Source organism: Chiloscyllium punctatum, chromosome 26 (assembly GCF_047496795.1).
Source record: "Chiloscyllium punctatum isolate Juve2018m chromosome 26, sChiPun1.3, whole genome shotgun sequence".
Taxonomy (NCBI): Eukaryota; Metazoa; Chordata; class Chondrichthyes; order Orectolobiformes; family Hemiscylliidae; genus Chiloscyllium; species Chiloscyllium punctatum.
This window is the reverse complement of record NC_092764.1, coordinates 62,841,021-62,857,773: the sequence shown is the minus strand read 5'-3', so window position 1 is coordinate 62,857,773 and position 16,753 is coordinate 62,841,021. Positions and strand designations below refer to the sequence as shown.

At 45.2% G+C, this 16,753-nt stretch overlaps 2 long non-coding RNA genes across 2 annotated transcripts in view; both read right to left on the bottom strand.

Annotated features, from left to right (window-relative positions):
* Positions 1-4,108: 4,108 nt before the first annotated feature.
* Positions 4,109-15,974, bottom strand: LOC140496195 (uncharacterized). Its single transcript, XR_011964211.1, has 4 exons — positions 15,876-15,974; positions 6,598-6,714; positions 6,475-6,505; positions 4,109-4,168 (listed from the first exon to the last, which is right to left on the bottom strand). It is a non-coding gene; the product is annotated as an uncharacterized lncRNA (long non-coding RNA).
* Positions 15,975-16,087: 113 nt separating this feature from the next.
* LOC140496193 (uncharacterized) overlaps positions 16,088-16,753 on the bottom strand; it is a 46,927-nt gene continuing 46,261 nt past the window's right edge. The window contains exon 3 of the long non-coding RNA XR_011964208.1: positions 16,088-16,131. This is a non-coding gene — a long non-coding RNA (uncharacterized lncRNA). The remainder of the gene's footprint in view (positions 16,132-16,753) is intronic.

The window sequence follows — 16,753 nt, the reverse complement described above, 5'->3', positions numbered from 1 at the left end:
AGCTGTGGGAGTCGGTTGGTTTATAGTAAATGTCCGTGTTGATTCGGTCGCCTGAGATAGAAATGGAGGGGTCTAGGAAGGGGAGGGAGGAGTCTGAGATGGTCCAGGTAAATTTGAGGTCAGGGTGGAAGGTGTTGGTAAAGTGGATGAACTGTTCAACCTTCTCGTGGGAGCACAAGGCAGCGCCAATACAGTTATCGATGTAGTGGAGGAAAAGGTGGGGGATGGTGCCACCACCGTCAGGGGTTATGTGGAAAGTGGCCATGGGGAATGTCGGCTCAGCTGTTATCCTATTGAATGGTAGAGGAGCCTCAAGGGGCCAAACACCCTCCTCCTGTTCCCATTTCTTATGGCCTTATGGAATTCTGGGAGGTAACTGGCATCTTCCTTGAGAAATAGCTTCCCTTCCCCTGTCAATACAGTCCCTTCCTCTCTGGGTTATTCACTGATAGGAGCGACCATATTAAAGTAAGCTGTTAGTTATCTGCGAGTGTCCTGCTGAGAGTTGTAACAATAACTGCAGCAATCCATTAGGTTCGGATGGAGATCTACCTGGGATACAGTACAAAGCAAACAAATCTGGATGCTGGAAATCAAAAATAATAAGAGGAAATGCTGGAAATACACAACAGGTCAGGCAGCATCTGTGGAGAGAGAAGTGGAGTTACATTTTAGGTTGGAAACCTTTTGTCAGAATTCTAAACAAAGTCAGAGATACAACAGGTTTTAAACAACACGAGCAGGAGAATGGGAAGATCTGTGATGGGGCCAGGCAAAAGGACTCTCCCTGTCTTTACACACAGCCGCTGTTGGTGAGGATTCTGCCATTTCCCATCTGTACTCCTGGTCAAGACTCATCTTTTGTTTCTTTGTTTGTTCCATTCTAATCTTCTTTTGCCTTGTACCATCGTCTGTCTTATTATCCAATCACTGCTGCCTTTCACCTTGTCACCAAAGAAGGTACTTTCAGTGTGAGTTATGAATAGGTACTTGGGACTCTGCAGTGGTCACCCTCATCAATACTGTCATGGACAGATATTTTTGGGACTTTCCTATAACTTATCTGTGACTTTGAGGATTGCCAGGCTATTTCAGAGGGCAGCTAACATCAAAACGTATCGGTTAGGAGCAGGAGGACGCTATGAGACTCCCCCCCACTCTATCATCTGAACTCCAGCAAAAACCATCGTATCCTCGTCAATCTCTCCTCATGTGTCAGTCCTGCCATCCCTGCAATCAACCTGGTAAACCTTCACTGCACTCCCTCAAGAGCAAGTGTATCCTTCCTCAGAAAAGGAGACCAAAACTGCAACAATATTCTCGGTATGGCCTCACCATGGCCCTGTACAAGAGTCACATGTAGTGCAGACCAGGTAAACACAGCAGATTTTATTCCTGAAAGGGGATTCGGGGATTTCAATATCTAACTCTATTAGACTTACCCTGTGTTCCAGGGTTCTGAACCTTTCCCATTCAGGGCACCTGTACAAGGCTGAAAAGTTGTTGTGGCCATTCAGGGAGAATGGGAGATGTCAGGGCCAGTGGAGCTGGGGAAGATCGATAGAGCAGGGGAAGGACAAAGACTTTTAAAAGAAGGGGGAAACGTTGAAGAATGGAGGCATGTGGGACTGTAAGAACAAGAGGTATAGGTCAGAGAGGTTTGAGGAAATCTCATGGTTTTCAAACAGTGTGTAAGGTTGGCCAACGTCAGTGCTGCAGGAGCCACGCCTCAAAGGTGAATCATTAAGGCCACACCCACAGATTGGTAAAATGGAAGAATGTAAAGCTGCATCATTCTGTCAGAGCATTTGCAAACCCACTTTAGAAAGCTTTGTTGTATTCCCTTCTCCCACATCGATGTACAGTACTTCACCTCCCCTTCAATCCATCCCCGCAGTTCACCACATTTCCTCCCCCTGGTAGTGAGTTCCACATTCTCTTAGAGTAAACAGGACTCCAAGAGTGACCTAACCAAGATTTGAGATAAGTTTTGCATAATTTCCTTCCTTTTCAGTCTATTCATCCTGATGTGAACTAAGCACGATGATTCTTTTATTCTGAACTTAAAAACCTGCATTTTTATAGAATCCCTACATTGTGGGAGCAGGCCATTTGGCCCATCAAGTTCAGACCGACCATCCAATGAGCATCTCACCCATACCCACACACCGACATTTCCCATGGCTAACTCACCGAGCCTGTACACCCCAGGACACTATCACGGTCAATCCATGCAACCTGCACAACTTTGGACTGTGGGAGGAAACCTGAGCACCTGAAGGAAACCCACACAGACACGGGGAGAATCTGCAAACTCCACACTGACAGCCACCCAAAGGTGGGATCGAATCCAAGCCCATGACGCTGTGAGGTAGCAGTACTATCCATCAAACCACCATGCCACCCTAATTATCTGTGTACTGCTGCTGAGATCCTTTTGTTACTGTATTCAAATTAAATTCTTGTTTTTCAAGTAAGAGATGATGTCTTTATCTTTCAAACCAAAATGTGTATCACATGTTTATTTGTATTGATATTTGTTTGAAAACTTTGTGCCCATTTTACAATTATTAGATTTCTGATCATTTGTGGTCATCCCCATTTTTATTGGTTTCATCCATAAATTTACAATTTTTTTCAATTCCAAACCCTAAGTGAATAATAAAAATTATCAACAATTGTGATGTATCTCCTGATGCCAAATTCAAGAGCACCTTTGGAGAGGCTCAGGATCGGATTAAGTATGACCCTGAGGTAGTTCACAAACATTGAGTGGAATTAAATAAGTCTAGAATACAGTATCAATGTGAATTCACAGGAAGGGTTAACTTCAGTTTGAAATAACTACACTGAAAGATTCTCAAGCCCTCTCACAACATTTTCTCTAAAAATGGTGTTAGTTTCCAACACATGATAGTCATTGCTTACAATGCCCAACTAAACACAACACTCACCAAATCTGATGGAGGAAAGTGAAGTCCTGGGAACTTTTCAGCTTCTATTTTTTGAATGTGAGCAAAGTAATTTGGCGTTGAGAAGGATTGATTTCCTCCTTCAATTTCTATCTCTGAGAGTATTCTCTCCAGTGTTGTACTACAACAGAAACGCAATTTAATAAAAGCAGAAAGTGCTGGAAATATTCAGCCTGGCAACATCTGTGCAGTGAGCAACATGTACATGGCACCACAATAAAACGTAAAGGGGTCACCCCCACAAGCTCATAACCAGAGGGACCTTGTTGATGACACATGTAGGATTTTCCAGGGGAAATGCTGTAAAGTGCTTCAATAAATCCAGGAAAACATACTGTGGATTATTCAGGAAATGATGAAATGAAGCAAGATATATTTCTCATACTGTGAGCCCTGAGGGTGCTCAGAGTCTGGCAGCCAGCATTACCAGGGACTGGGCATGTGTGTCAGGCACTAACCATTTTAATCACGGATTAGTGCGATCAGTCAGGGAGCTTTAAACAGACAAAAAAGGGAGCTTTAAAAAGGTGAACATGTAAAGAAATTCTTCCATCTTCTCGTGATATTGCAAATGCCCCCATTCCATCAGCAATGTTAACAGACCTGCTCACCACTGCCAACATGGAACCTGACCTTGATGGGTGGAAATTATCCTGAACCAGGATCTGAACCAGGAACATAGGGAAAGGAGAGAAATACCCAACACGTGACAAAAGGTAAGCACCTGACCCCCACACAACATCCACATGAACGCTTGCTCGTAGTTGTTTAATTTAATCACCGGGCTTAAACTGGAATTGTACATTAATTGGAGGTGAAAATTAGACGGTGTCTATAACAGACAGCTGATTAGCAACAAGTTGAAAATCACAGATCTCCTGCAGTGCCACATGGCCCATTGAGTCTGCACCAATCAGACAGTCAGCCAAGGCTGGAATTGAACTGAGATAACTGGTGCTGGGAGGCAGCAGTGCTAACCACAGTGTGACCAATCAATCCCACAGATTCTGTTCTCAGATGAACATCACATTTTATGAGCACTGATACCTACCTGTCAGGAATGACACCATCACATTGCCCGAGGAATTTGTTCACTGAATCAGAGTTGTTCATATTTTTCTCCCGGGAAACCAGTTGCTGCATCATGTCACGGCACATTTGGTTGGGATCCAAATTCTGGGGAGTGGGATTGTTACCTGCACGATGACGGAATATGAAGGAAACAAAATATAAACAAGTAAAATGGTTTGAACTTTATCAGGAGTAATACAGGAAATAACAAGAAACTACCCAAAACTCGCAACTAGAATTGGGGAATTGGAAACCTTTGTTCAGATGTTTCTTTGAAAGGAGGAGAGAGTGTTTAGTCATAAGCCCGTGGGTAATGTAAGAAAGGGCTCTTTATTTATTTATTCATTTGTGGATGTGGGCGTTGTTGGCTGGCCGGCATTTATTGCCCATCCCAGCTGCCCTTGAGAACGTGGGGGTGAGCTGTCTTCTTGAACCAGTCCACCTGCTGTGGGTTGACCCCCAATGCCATTAGGGAGGGAATTCCAGGATTTTGACCCAGCGATGGTGAAGGAGTGGTGATATATTTCCAAGTCACGATGGTGAGTGTCTTGGTGGGAAATATGCAGGTTGTGGTGTTCCTATGTCTGTGCTGCCCTTGTCCTTCCAGGTGGGTGTGGTTGTGGGTTTGGAAGGTGCTGTCTGAGGATCTTTGGTGAATTTCTGCAGTGCATCTTGTAGGTAGTTCACACTGCTGTTACTGAGCATCAGTGATGGAGGGAGTGGATGCTTGTTGATTTAGTGGGGATTAAGCGGGCTGCTTTATCCTGGATGGTGTCAAGCTTGTTGAGCATCTTTGGGGCTGCACTCATCCAGGTAAGTGGGGAATATTCGCTCACACTCCGGATTTGTACCTTGCAGATGGTGGACAGGCTTTGCAGAGGATTCAGTGATGGGAACATCAAGGAGTGAATGTCAAGGGGTGGGGGTTAGATTGTGTCTTCTTGGTGATGGTCACACCCTCGCATTTGTGTGGCTTGAAACTTGTCAGTCCAAGCCTGGATATTGTCCAGTTCTTGTTGCATTTGAACTTGGGCTGCTTCAGTATCTGAGGAGTCATGAATGATGTTGAACATTGAGCAATCATTGGCAAACACCCCCACTTCTGACTTGGTGATGGAGGGAGGATCATTGATGAAGTAGCTGAAGATGTTTGGGCCTAGGACACTATTCTGAGGAATGTGTACAGAGATGTCCTGGAGCTAAGATGACTGACCTCCAACAACCATGAGTATCTTCCTACGTGTCAAGGGATGACTCGAAATACCAAAGATTTTGCCCCCTGATACCCACTAATTCCAGTTTTGCTCGGACTCCTTGATGCCACACTTGGTTGAATGCAGCCTTGATATCAAGGACTGTCACTCTTACCTCACCATTGGAATTCAGTTGTTTTGTCCATTTTTGAGCCAATGCTGTAATGAGGTCAGGAGCTGAGTGGCCTGGTGGAACCTAAACTCGGCGTTACTGAGCAGGTGCTGCTGGAACGCACTGTTGATGGACACCTTCCATCACTTTCCTGATGGTCGAGAGTAGACTGATGGGCGGGAATTGGATTTGTCCTGCCTTTTATGTGCAGGACATGCCTGGGCAAATTTTCACATTATTGTGTAGATCCCAGTTTTGTAACTGCACTGGAACAGCTTAGCTGGGGATGTAGCAACATCTGGAACACAAGTCTTCAGTACTATTGCCAGATCAGGGCCCAGAGCCTTTGCAGAATCCAGCATTTCCAGCCATCCCTTGATATTATGTGGAGGGAACTGAATTGGCTGAAGATTGGTATCTCTAACGCTGGGGGCCACTGGAGGAGGCCAAGATGGATCATCCACTCAGCACTTCTGGCTGAAGGTTGCTGTGAAAGCTGAGGGGAATGATGGTTGATGCAGAGCAGTGCATGAGTGAAAATCAACAGGATCTGGTGGGAGGGGGGAGAGACAGGTTAGGGGGAAGACTACACCAAGTTAGTGAGATTGGTGGACTCCTGAGGGGAAGTATCCTGAATATAAAATACCATTGCCATCATTATCTCATATTTAATTCTATTCTGAAGACTTTGGAAACTAACAGCAGGTTGCTCTACATTTGCAGTAAAACAATGGATACACCATAAAGCTGAAATCATTGGAACTGTGGTTTAGATTAGAGTGGTGCTGGAAAAGAACAGCAGGTCAGGCAGCATCTGGGGAGCAGGAAAATTGACATTTCAGGCAAAAGTCCTTCATCGGGAATAGAAGCAGAGAGCCTCCAGGGTGGAGAGATAAATGGGGTCTGTGTTTTATAAGAAAATTCAAACAAGATATTTCCACAATCTGCTGTTACAGTGGTCTTTCTCCCACTGTGCTTCCATCCAGCACGTTGTGCACTAATACAGCCATCACTGTAGCACAATTCCCAAAACTGAATAGTTGATTTTATGATAAAGTTCATTTACCTGCTGAAGAGGACAGGCTGGAGGATGATTCCTAAAGTGGAAATTCATACGTGAGATATTTTTCAATCAAATCGATGTTTATAAATAATGGAATTGAGATACTGAAGGGTAATTCTGTCTTACCGGGGGTGTTTCACAGGGTCTGCCTGTCACTGGGGTAGTGACACTGACATGATTGGAAAGGTTACTCTGTGTTGTAATTTTAAATGGGTCACCACTTGGAAAAAAGGCAAAAATGTCCTGTAAAGAAATATGGTAAAAATATTGCAACAGATCATCCTAAATTAAAGATTCATACTATAAGTATTTCACAGATTGATTCATCTCCAACATGGAAATGTTAAACATCTTCATGTCTCTACCTGTCATCAGAACTCAGAAAAATGAGAAGTGTAATTGGTTTTGAGCAAGTGAAAGGAGATCAGGGAACATTCCAGAATGTCCCTGTACTTGATCAGTCCCCAAGTATCATTGTGTCTTGGATAAATGTTTAAATACTTTAAATGGTGACTAAAACGTGATTATTATTATCACAAAGTGTCAGTCCGCAGACTCTAAATGTGAGAATTCCCAATTCTTAGCCCTTCAGTGGGTGCTATTGTGTAACTGCTCTATCTATCCCTGATTGGAGGGGAATCCCACATTAACAGGAGTGGAATTGGGGCTAACCAGGGGCTCAGGCTGAGATCAAGTATTGGACTGCTGAAGGAAATCCAAACATTTAAAATTGAAGCTTTAATACAGCTCTCACTGGGGCCCTATTCAGCCTTCCCAGTCTGGTGGAGGTTCCAGATGTACCTGTTAAACATTGAGGCCTAGCAGGCAGGGACACATATAAACAGATGGACATGGAGCAGGAGCAGGCCAGACAGGCATTTGGGCCTGCTCCACAATTTAATAAGATCATAATACATTGGAGCAGAAGGAGGCCATTTGGCCCATCATATCTGCTCTGTGATTCAATAAGTTCAAGGGTGATGTGATCATCCTCACTTCCACTTCCCGACCTTTCTCCAATAATTCTTAACTCTTTCATTGAATAAAAATCTGTCTAACTCAGTCTTTAATACACTTTATGGCTCAGGCTCTCCAGGCCTCTGCAGTAAATAGTTTCATACGACCAGTGCCTCGGAGAAAAGACATTCCTCATCGTCTCTGTCTTAAACAGACACACCTTACCCTGAGATTATTCCCTCTGCCCCTGAACTCTCTCACGAAGAGAAATAACCCTCAGCATCTCGCCTGTCAAACCCCCATAACCGGAAATGTTTCAACAAGGTCATCTCCCAATCTGTGAGACCTCAAGTACAGGCAAAACCTCCTCAACTTCTTGTCATCCCTCCATACAGAATCACAGAATTCTTACAATGCAGAATGAGGCCATTTGGCCCATTGTGCTTGCACACCTCTTCAAACAAGCATCATTACCTCATCCCAATCTCCTGCCTCCTCCCCATAACCTTGCATATGATTTTGATCCAAATAACCAGCCAACGCCCTGTTGAAGGCATCAATTGAACCTGCCTGCACCACATTTCCAGGCAGTACATTCCATACTCTAACTCTTCACTCAGTGAAAATGTGTTTGTTTGTTCTCCCATCACCCCTTTTTGATTTGCCCATCCCTTTAACTCTCTGCCCTCTTGTCCTTGTTCCTTTCACAAGCAGGAGCAGTTTCTCCCTGTGGGCTCCATCCAGCCCACTCGGTTTCAAAAGCCTCTATCAAATCTCCTCTCAGCCATCCTCTCTCGAATGAGAACAGTGTCAACTTCGTCAATCTATTCCCATCACTGTCATTCCTCATTCCTGGACGTATTCTTGTAAATTACTTCCGCATTCTCTCCAACGCACTTACATCCTTTCTATAATAATATGCCCACATCTCCTAACAATACTCCACTTGTGGTCTAACCAATGAATTATACAAGTTCAACATCACCTCCCTGTTCTTGTACTCCATGCCCCTACTAATACAGGTGAGAATACTGTGGCCTTCAACTGCTCTCTCCACTTGTCCCACCACCTTCAATGATCTGCACACCTAAACACCCAAGACCCTCTGCTCCTGCACCCCCTTTTCCTTGGGACCCACACAGTGAACATTTCGGGACTATCTCCAGTGCCCGTACATCTTTCCTTAGAGTAGGGGACCAAACTGTTCACTGTCTTCTTGGTGTGTTCCAGCAGGTGCCCAGTTTCATTTTAACAAGTTGTCCTTATTTTTACACTTCATTCCCTTTGAAATAAGGAGCAACATTCCATCGGCCTTTCCTATTACCTTCTGAACTTACACACTCACGTTTTGAGATTCCTGGAAGAGAACTACCAAAACCCTCTTTTGTCGTTTTCTACAGGCTTTCGTCATTAAATAACAATCAGCTCCTCCAATCTCCCTGGCAAACCTGACAAACAGCCATGGTGTGATTGAAAACCATGTCCCCAGAAGACCAGCCTGGGGTCCAGCATTACTAATCCAGTTACATTCCCACTTTCCCACCACTTCCCCTCCAGTTTGATTGGGCCGTGCTGTGCTGCTTTCTCGTTATTGCCAGCGCCAACACGTTCTCAATACGCACCGACCTTTCGTCCTTTCACACAATTAGTTCCCTTTCTTCTCTTATGCAGGCTCTTGTGAGACCCAGCAAACCACCACAAAGAAGAGACACAGACTGGAGTGCTTCAGTTCGAACCCCACCTCTGAAGAGGATGCTGCTGAGTGCTCAGAGGATGTCCCAGCAAGGCTTTCACTGCACCCTGTACCAGCTCAGACTTTCATCTCAGTGGGTACACTTTCTAGATTAGAGATAGGAGCACAGTCTGGTGAGCACATCATTCTGCTGTCCCACAGTTGGCCAAGGAAGAAATGTCCCAGGTCACTGGTCAGGAGAGAACTGGAGACCAGGCACCTGCACAACACCAGGCAGAATATGACCCTCTGTTCACAGCAATTAAAGGAGATCAGCAACATGCAGAGAAACACCCAGCAACAGTATACAAGCTTGTCTGCAGCAGGCAGGAAAGTGAATCCAAGGATGGATGAGTGCACCAATGCTAGCTCTGGCACCATGGACAGGCTGGTGACTGCTCTGGAAACCCAGGTCCTGCACACCAAGTGCCTGCTGCTTATACACACAGGCCTGAACTCCATTAGTGTAGCTATCGGCTCTCAGCATCAATGGCAAAGCCAAAGGGGGATGAGGGACCTCAACCTCATTCCAGATCCTTCTTCCTCTCAGGGAGACAGGATGGTGTCAGCAGACACCCACAGGAGAAGGAGTCCCACATGAGACCTCCCGCAGCTTCTCAGGACAGTCTAGTGGTGTCTGGCCCCTTCACCTCCCCCCTGCCTCTGATGCTAATACCTACTGAAGTCCAAGCCAAGAGGGATGAACCTGAAACCCGGCAGGACAATCTCAGCTAACCTGGGCCCTCTAGAATCAAATATCCCTGATTTGGGTGACCAACCAAGTCTTCCAGGCTAACAAGACCGGCTACAGAGAACATTGCCTCTATCCCAGCAGCAGAAGGCCGGACTGCACTGAGACATCGGACTGAGACTGACAGGAAATTAAAAACTGCACTGAGGGCGTATGGGTGACAGGGATGACACATCAGTGCATTTCTCTAAGAATATGCTCCTTTGCATTCTCAAAGTGTCGGCTTCATTGTCTGTGCAGCTGTTGGAGCTAGTGAGAGGTGAGCAGCCTTTTCAGATATCCCAAGGGAGAAAGAAGCTGTCATGGCCAAGCCTTACTCATTCTCTCAGAAGCACCCAACTCCTCGACTGCAGATAGCATCAGAATTATGGATCCTGAACTGTGACCTCGATGACTACAGCTAAGGCAGGTTAATGTTAACAACACTAAGGGATAAAAACAATGTTCAGGGATTCTGATAGGGTCTGGCCTGCACAAATCATCCACATTTACACAAACCTTGACAGTGAGAGGGTAGATTCAGTGATGATATCACATATCTCTGCAGGCAACGTTTTATTCAATCTCTCAGTTTTCGGAGGGAGTGTATTGTCATTAAAAGCTGGGAGGTACACAATGGGGCGTTCACATCTTCCCTCTCCCTCATAGCACAATGATCTGCTGAGAGAATCTGCACAAAACACTGCTTCTCTCTGGTTAGGTGCTGCCCAACAGGATGCCCAAGTTTTTCAGGGCAATTGAGCAGTTTGACACATTGAAGTCTAACCAATGATGGAAGGCTGTAATGGAGGTCCCTCAGAATTGCTCCCAACCTGCTGCAAATCGTGAGGGACTGCATCACCCAACACTCAGATCTCATGCTGTTGTTGAAGATCTAAAACTCCATAACCTCATGAGATGGGACTGTCCTATCTCACTGACGGCTGCTTTCTCCAAAATAGCAGGAAAACCTGCAAAGTGCAGATACTGGAAGGTGGAAGCACCTCAAGAGAGCAAGGAGACAATCATTAGATGAGATTAGATTACTTACAGTGTGGAAACAGGCCCTTCGGCCCAACAAGTCCACACTGCCCCGCCGAAGCGCAACCCACCCATACCCCTACCCTAACACTACGGACAATTTTAGCATGACCAATTCACCTGACCTGCACATCTTTGGACTGTGGGAGGAAACCGGAGCACCCAGAGGAAACCCACGCAGACACGGGGAGAATGTGCAAACTCCACACAGTCAGTCGCCTGAGGCGGGAATTGAACCCGGGTTTCTGGCGCTGTGAGGCAGCAGTGCTAACCACTGTGCCACCGTGCCGCCCACAATCATATGAAGAACAAACCATTTCTTCATTAACAGACAAGTTCAAGGAGTACAGAAATTGTCTGCTCCACCAGGGGTGTCTTGCCATACACCTCACCGAGAGTTACAGAATGAAAGGAAGTTGAAAACCCAGCACATTCATCCTGGAAGCAGGTTTCAGTTATTTCCTCATGCTTGATGAAACATAGCTCTATCATGCTTCCTTGGGCACCTCTCCTTGTCAATGTCCTGATCCTCATCTTCCTCCTCAGAAACTTCCTCAATGAAGTAGCACACCCTTTCTGGTTCGACTCTAAGTCCCGACAGGAGCAGTCCAGGCAGCAAAACCTCACAGGAACGCAGCAGCCAAAGATGGCCATTCAGCCCATTGAAACTGCCCTGCCCTTCAGTATGATCATAGCTGATTGAACATTTCAAAAGTCCTTTACTCACCCTATCCCCATATTAGTGACCACCAGAAATGTATCAATCTCTCCCTGAATCATACTCAAATCTGGATTCTCCACATCCTTCTGCGGAGAATTCTTTGGAAGACTGAGAGTTCCAAAGGTTCACAACCCTCTGAGTAAAAACAATTCTCCTCATTCACACCGAAGTGGCATCCCCCTTATTTTTCAATTCTTCCTGGTTCTAGACCCCCCCACTAGGGGTAACATTTCACCCACATCAACCCAGTCTATCCCTTTAACTATTTTGCATTTTTCAGTGAAATCATTTCTTATTCTTTGAAACTCTAGAGAATAAAGACCAATTTTTTTTCAATCTTTCTTCATTGGACAGTATTACCAACATCAACAGGTCTATGATCAGTTCCATTATGGCCCTGGTGGAAACATGGACAGTGTCGTGTCTCTGTTCTGCCTCAGTCTGAGCCTTTTGTAAAGGTGTCATCAGTTTTTGATGGAGTTGATGAAGTGGGAACCTTTTCGGTTGCCGATGTTTACCGGCTGGTGATAGGAAACGATCAGAGCAAGATGGGTGCACTCTATAGCACCCTGTACCTGGGAGAAACCAGCTCTCGGGGAGAATCCCACTGTTCAGGCTGCTTGACTGAGCCAGCACATACATCATTTGGAGATGTATGAGATTCATATGTGTCCCTGTCTGCAAAGTAACTGGCAGAAGCAAGCAGCTCATTAGCATCCCTGAGCTCGAAAGTGAAGTCTGAAGGGGGTGACGAGGTGTGTGTTTTGTCTAAAAGCAGCTGTGATGATGTGCTGAGGCTGGGTGTTTGGTGATGCCCACTTGCATGGATCAAGGGTGGAAGAGGACAGTGTCCATGGAGCATGTGGTGAAATGATGGAAAGATGGAGTTGTCCAAAGGCATGGAGAAGGAGGCAATAAGCTGCAGTTGCCAGGTAACCGCAGTGACATCCATGGAGTTTAGTTTGAATTGGTGTCATCTAGTTTCTCAGGGACAGGGAGGAGAACTGGAAGCTGCATACAGTGACGGGATTGGGGCTGATAATGAGATGCAACTTCATGGAAATAAAATGGTGACCGCTCATGTGCAAGATTCAGAATTTGCTGTGTGAACTGTTGGGAAAACTGGAAATGTTATTCCCAACATTGAGGACCTGATTTTTCCATTCTCTCTGTATTCTCCCAATTTTCTTACCATTTCCCATGCCACTCAAGGGAGCAGAAATTTCCACCCAAAAGGACACTCTTCTCAATTCAAACTGAGAGATGCTGAGAGTGGGAGTGAAGTCCAAAAGCCTATGTTTCTTTTGAAACAAGATGTAACACAGGAACAGCATTGCACTGATTGCTGGAAATGGACCCATAAACCAGAGGCAACAGAAGAGCAGCATGTTCTCCCAGAACCTTCTAGAATAGAGAATGTACCTCAGGATAGATAAGGAAATATTTCCTTGAACTCCATTGAACTTAGCCAGGTTATGGGAGGTTACAGAGGTTTTATCTCTCAGTGAGAAGTATTCCCTTTCCTCTCCAACAAAACCAAGGAACAAATTCATCTTTTGAGAGACACTGGGATAGTGTCATTGATGAGTGTCTTGTTGCAGCTCCTGATCATGTTGGTCTTATCCAAACTCTCCACAATTACTGAGGCCAAACCCAAGCAGCCTATTGCTGATAATGACAGTTAAAGGAAAAGCTGATCAAGTGGTGAACCAACTTTGTGCTGAAATGGTGAATTTGATGAAGAAAATACAAACTGGTGAGAGCGCTTCAGCATCGGTCACAGGAACTAAAGTACTTGAGCGAGAACTTACAATGTCTCAATGATAAACATGTGGAAGCAAATTCAATAAAGATTGATCTTCACTTTAAAACGTCAAATGTCAAAAACCTCTCTGAGATCGTGTGACAAATACCGTGAATAGGAGAAGGAATTGCTGCTGGCTCAGAATAGTTGGCTGAGTGCAGAATTAAAAACCAGGACGGATGGATTACTGATGCTTTGACATGAAAAGAACAATTAAAGTTCGAAATGCTGATGCAAACTGGGAAACACGAATGATGAGATATTCAGTGTGAAAGACAATATCCAGACTTTACAACAGGCAAAGAGATTTTTAAGGAACAGATTTAGGACCAATTAGTAACCTATGGAGGAAAAGTTTTGAAATGAATGGAATTGCCATGTAAACTGGTCAAACTTGTGTCTGGGATTTACAGATAACTCTGAAACAAAGATAACTGCACTGACCAGAGGAGGTGAATGAAAAAAAATCAATAAATTTGAGAATGAATTGGGAGATAAGAGAGAAAACAAATGTTTGAAGGAAATTAAGTGGCAGATAACATTCACACTAACTGTCAGACAATAATCATCTCCAACAACAGAGAATCGAACCATCTCCTCATGACATTCAAGCCATTACTATTGTTGACTCCACCCCCGCCCCCGCTATAACATCATGGGCTTACCCCTGACCAGAAATGGGACTGATCAGCTATATCAGTCCTGTGGCTGTGAGAGCAGGTCAGCGGCTCGGTATTCTGCTGTGAGTGACTCACCTCTGCACTCGTAAGCCTGTCTACAAGGCACACCTCAGCATTCTGATGGGATACTCTCCACTTGTCCTTACTATGGTTCCAGCTGATGACGGGACTGGACAGTTCAGATCTTAAAATGAAATCGGCCCTGATAGATTGCACAGATCATACTTCTATTTACTTAGATGTGGGGATTATTTATCAAATCTGACAGTGAGGAAAGCAAATGCAATATTAGCATTCACTTCGAGAGGGCAAGATTACGAGAGCAGAAATGTCCTGCTGAGGCCATAAGACAGGGGTAGAATGAGGCCATTCAGCCCATTGAATCAGCTCTAGCATTCAATCATGGCTGGCCTGTTCTTCAACCACACTCTCCTGCCTGCTCCCCATAACCCTTACTCCCTTACTGATCAAGAACCTGTCCATCTCTATCTTAAAGACACTTGGACAATGAGATCCACAGCTTCAGCACCCTCTGGCAGCAGAAATTCCTCCTCATCTAAATGGTCGTCCCTTCACCCTGAGGCTGTGCCCCCAGTTCCTAATCTCCTATTGGTGGAAACATTTTCTCCATATCCACTCAATCCAGGCCTCTTAGTATCAAGTTTCAGTCAGATCCCCCTCATCCGACTACATGCCATTGAGTATGTTCCCAGAGTTCCCATTTGCTCCTCATGTGACAAGCCCTTTATCCTCGGGATCATTCTTTTAAGCCTCCTCGAGACCTCCTCCAACACCCTTCCTTCGATATGGGGCCCAAACCTCAGACTCAGCAACACATTTCTGTTATTATATTTGAGCCATCTTAAAATTAATGTCAATAAAACATTTGCCCGTATGTTCATCTCGGGAGAATTCTGAATGAGGAACAACATTCTAGAAGCTTGGCAGTTCGCAGGATAAAGGAAACCACTTGGTTGGCATCACATCCACCACCTTCGACACTCACTACGTGCAGCTCAGGATCACAGTGGTAGCAGTAAGTACCATTTATTGGATTAACTCACCAAAACTCCTTGAAAAGCACCTTTCAAACCTGCTTCATCCATCATCAAGAAGGATGATGCCAGAAGATGAATGAAATCAACACCGTCTGCAAGTTACCCTTCAAGCCACACACCATCTGATCTGGTCATAAATCACCATTAGTTCACAGCCACTGAGTAAAACTCCCAGAACTCCCCTCCTGTCAGCATTGTGGGGATAAACATTATGGAGGTTCAAGTAGGCAGCACACAACCAGCTTCTCCAGAGTAATTAGGGACAGGGAACTATCGTTGGCCCATCCAGCAACACCTGCATCCTGGGAGAGAATGAAAAAACATGACTGATTTCCCTGGTTTGTCTGCACTAGCGGGAGCTCAGACACTGCAGCAGAGTTGGGAGGCCCATTGAAAATCCATGTATGGGCACTGATATCAAAGTCAGAACGGGATTTCAAGCAGGAGGTTCATCTGAACTGAGAGGCTGAAATATTGTTACATTGCTGGTTTTTAAACAGATTAAAAGTAAACATAGAGACTGGGGTGGGAGAGCTACAGAATATTTTGCAGAGGCATGTTCAAGACTTGGGCAGAGCTGTATTGAACTGCAGTAAGAATGTGATAATAGTCTCACTTTCCAGGCCAATTGAACCTTATATTGGAGTTTATTTACAGTGTGGAGATGAGCACGATTCAGACCTTCGATTCCAGTGTTAGTACAAAGAAGAAACCCAGACGGTCACATCTGCAAGTGATTGTATCCACTCTGTTCCCCAGTCTGCTCATGGGGGTGTTACATCCAGCCTGATCGAAGGAGCCTGTATTGGAGAATTATTAATCATGAGAATCATTCCCTCATTTACACATTCCAGTATTGAGTGATGTCAGCATTTTAAAACAATCTTCACTTACCATTTCCACCAGAGTCCCAGGCGCTGCATGGTGGAGAATCGGGCTAAAATGGAAAAGATAAACCAGAACATTAGCTTCACCAACAATAACACAGTTGAAGCAGCTGGGTCGATACAAACACATTGAGACATTTCTCTCTCGCCTGTCTAACAGGGTAAGGCAGGGAAGGAGGAGGAAATGTGATGCCAACTGGGAAATTATTGGGTTATAATTTTCCGGATCCTGGGTATGACCTCAGTGTTCCCACCAAAGCAACTTTATACAAAGCAGATTCCTAATTGGTCACCTCCCCATTCACCATCTTTAACTTTACCAGGAAGTACAGGCCGCAGGGGGAGGGTCTGAAGCAGTGTCCAGACAGCAGCCTCATTGGGAGAGGAGAACGCTGCTGGACACGGGAGAGACCGAGCAGACACCTTCAAATCGGGGCACTCACAAATGTCCCTCTCTTCAGTGGTGAGAACGATACAAAGTCCTGTGAGGAACCTCAGGTTGGACAGTGATCCCTCTGAAAGACTGTCTGCACTACTCCAGGACCACTGTGAGCATTGCAGCTCCCTGATGCTGTCAGTTATATCAGTTACCCATGGTCCACTGCCCTCCCAGTGAGAGAGCCCTTCCACCATGTTACTCAACTCCTGACAGAGCAGTGGCCTGTGTAACAC